This window comes from Amblyraja radiata, unplaced genomic scaffold (assembly GCF_010909765.2).
Source record: "Amblyraja radiata isolate CabotCenter1 unplaced genomic scaffold, sAmbRad1.1.pri S144, whole genome shotgun sequence".
In the NCBI taxonomy this organism is placed as follows: Eukaryota; Metazoa; Chordata; class Chondrichthyes; order Rajiformes; family Rajidae; genus Amblyraja; species Amblyraja radiata.
Window position 1 is genome coordinate 40,745 of NW_022630130.1, and position 4,008 is coordinate 44,752.

Genomic DNA, 4,008 nt, shown 5'->3' on the forward strand with positions numbered 1-4,008 from the left:
CGCCCTCTCTCTCTCTCCCACCTATTGTCTATGTGTCTATGTGTCTAATGGGGGCGGTGATGTTGGTGAGAGTGTGGTAATGGGGGCGGTGGTGGTTCTCGTGGGAGGGTGTGGGTGGGTGGGTCCAGAAACTGCCGGAGATTCGGTGGGGCAGGTGGGTGGAACTACGGTGGGTGGATCTTTGTGGCGGAATCGGAGTTCACCAGGGTCACAAGAGTCATCTGTGGACCAGGTCACTGAGGATGCTCAGTGTGTTGGGGAGAGAGAGGTGGGGGGTGAGCAGATGGGATGGAGAGGGAACGGATTCCTAAAACCCGCGACGCTGAGTGCATTTTACAATCAGAGAAACGGGCGATTTCACCCACTGTGTGAACTGCTGCCTGAACTTAGTCTGGGTGAGGACGTAAAGAGCCGTGTTTGTGCAGCAGCTCAGTATCTGCAACATGGAGCCCAGTTCGCCAACGAAGATGTCTGGAATGACCATGCTAGGAATTAAATAAGCCAGTCTGTACCACACAAGATATACCGCATAGACCGCCCACAACACGATGAAATTCCCCGAGATGACCAGCAGTAAAATGAGGGATTTCCTGCGGCTCTCCATCTCCGGGTCTCTGCCACTCTCCCCACTGCTGGGACCCCGCAATCTCCTGCGGGCTCTGCTCGCCACTAACACGTATCTGATGGTCAAAGTGTTGAACACAACAATGAGGACAAATGGCATCACGGGGGTGATGAGATACTGGAGAAACTCCCCGATTCCCCAGGCCAGTGAGCGAAGAACACCGGGTCTTTCCCAACAAAACCAGGGTGAATTATATAGCATGTACCTACCGCTCAACATAAAATACCAGAAGATGTTCTTTAAACAGCTCAGCACGGTCACTGTCCCCAGAACCACAGCCGCTGTTCTCTCGGTGCAATAGTTTGTTTTCAGCTTCTGGCAACAAATGGCCACAAATCGATCAAAGGTGAAGGTGACGGTGAACCAGACAGAACAGTCGGTGACGGCGTAAAGGAAGAAGGCGTGGATATTACACACTGGGACATAGTACAGGAACAGAAATGCATCAAGGTAAGCAATGGGAATCTGCCTCATTATCAGGTCGACAATAATGACCAGTAGATCGGCCGCTGCCATGGCCATCAGGTAGCGAGTGACACCAGTGGAGAGACCGCACTTTCCCCGGGACAGGACCACAATGGTCAGCGTGTTCACTGTGAGGAGGGAGGGAAGTAAACAGAGACATGACACACAGCCAGCGGACAAAGCAAACTCGGCAGATTCATCGAGGCGAGGGGGGAAATCAAATGCACAATCCTGTTCTGGGATTGTAGAAGATTGTCTAACGAGGCTGTCTAGTAGTAACTACTGAAGGAAATACATTATTCTGCATCTGCTCGATTACTAAACAGATGAGAAGCTGCAGTTAGGAGGGTTGGGATAAAGAATCAGATCTGTGTCTGACCATTTCTCACTTCACCATGGGAGTTTAGCTCTTTGCTTCACTCACTGTGAGTGAATCAAAGATTATACAGCAGAGTAGGTATGAGCGAGCGAGCGAGGGGAGTGAGCGAAGGAAGGGGTTAGTTCAGGGACTTTATTGCCATCTGCATCGGTGCAAGGGAGGTGATGGTACATTAGACAATCTTGCTTACAGCAGCATGGTAAGAAACATAGACTGAAACCGCCGACATAAACACAGGCGGGTGGGTGACACATACTCACACAGAATGTACACATCAATTCTACAAGGCGGGCGGGTTGCAGAACCAACTCGCGTATTTAATAAACAAAGACATTAGGACAACATTAGAAAACAAATCTACGCACAGAATGTTTCCACTAGTGGGAGAGTCTAGGACCAGAGGTCACATCCTCGGAATTAAAAGGGCGTTCCTTTAGGAAGGAGATGAGGGGGAATATAGAAACATGGAAATATAGACAATAGGTGCAGGAGTAGAGGCCATTCGGCCTTTCGAGCCTGCACCGCCATTCAATATGATCATGGCTGATCATCCAACTCAGTATCCTGTACCTGCCTTCTCTCCATACCCCCTGACCCCTTTAGCCACAAGGGCCACATCTAACTCCTTCTTAAATATAGCAAATGAACTGGCCTCAACTACCTTCTGAGGCAGGAAGAGAATTCCACAGATTCACCACACTCTGTGTATGAAAAAAATGTTTTTCTCATCTCGGTACTAAAAGACTACCCCCTTATCGTTAAACTGTGTATGACCCCTTGTTCTGGACTTCCCCAACATCGGGAACAATCTTCCTGCATCTAGCCTGTCCAACCCCTTAAGAATTTTGTAAGTTTCTATAAGATCCCCCCTCAATCTTCTAAATTATAGCGAGTACAAGCCGAGTCTATCCAGTCTTTCTACATATGAAAGTCCTGACATCCCAGGAATCAGTCTGGTGAACCTTCTCTGTACTCCCTCTATGGCAAGAATGTCTTTCCTCAGATTAGGAGAACAAAACTGTACGCAATACTCCAGGTGTGGTCTCACCTCAAGATCCCGTACAACTGCAGTAGAACCTCCCTGCTCCTATACTCAAATCATTTCAACTTCATAGTGATAAACCTCTGATCCCCACAAACAGGCAGCATCAACACATTACCCATTACTCTGTCGAAGATATCTTCAAGGGACACGTACGTCATGGATTATCCGAGCTACAGACATTTATACCGGATCCCGTCACTGCCGTTTCTCGCCTGCTGTTGCGCGGGAATTTGGACGGGGACTTACCTGGAAGAGCAACAAGGGCTAGCACGGGATAAAGGACAGGCTGTATACATCTGAGTGCAAGGTAGATTCGATCAGTTAAGTCGTACCAAGGATGAAAAAAATAGTCAGCCCAAAAGAAGACTCCCTTCTCCATGGCGGTAACTTCCCAGTCTACAGTTTTCACAGACCGATCCATTTGTGTAACACCGCACGCACTCTCTCACTGTTCCCCGATTACACTCGGTGACATTCACTTCACTCTCTAATATTCCCGGATTCCGAAACATCCATCTAACATCCCACTTTATTGTCCACAGATTCCCAATGGGTTTTCTCCCTCTGTGGATGGAGCTGCTGCTCTCTGTCTGTCTGTCGGTGACGGGCGGGATGATCTCACCAACACTCTCATATCCCAGCAACAACAGGAATGGTTTATATTGGGAACTGGGAAATCTCCAGTGGGTGGGTGACACAACCGGGCTCCGTGTAGACTGACGTTAATCACACACACTCACTGAACAAACATCTACTGTTAACTCTTTTGTGTCCGGGCACAAAGTGCCTCCCTCACGGAAAGGGCACCAGTCATCATGGGTGATGATATCCAGTCTATATGTTCTGTCTAGTGGACAGTTAGTGCCGGGGGAGGGAGCAATCTACAGGCCTGGTAGAATCCGCACCATCTCTCCGCAATCTCGATAATCGTGAGCAGTCGCCTGAAATCGCAATGTTCAGTTTATTCGTTTCAATTGACGAGTGCATTTCGGGAATCTTCATTCATTTAATCTGACATCTTGAAAGATAGAAACATAGAAACATAGACAATAGGTGCAGGAGTAGAGCCATACGTCCATTCGAGCCTGCACCGCCATTCAATATGATCATGGCTGATCATCCAACTCAGTATCCTGTACCTGCCTTCTCTCCATACCCCCTGATCCCTTTAGCCACAAGGGCCACATCTAACTCCCTCTTAAATATAGCCAATGAACTGTGGCCTCAACTACCTTCTGTGGCAGAGAATTCCACAGATTCACCACTCTCTGTGTGAAAAATGATTTTCTCATCTCGGTCCTAAAATATGTCCCCTTATCCTTAAACTGTGCGGCCCCTTGTTCTGGACTTCTCCAACATCGGGAACAATCTTCCTGCATCTAGCCTGTCCAGCCCCTTAAGAATTTTGTATGTTTCCATAACATCCCCCCTCAATCTTCTAAATTCTAGCGAGTACAAGCCGAGTCTATCCAGTCTTTCCTCATATGAAAGTCC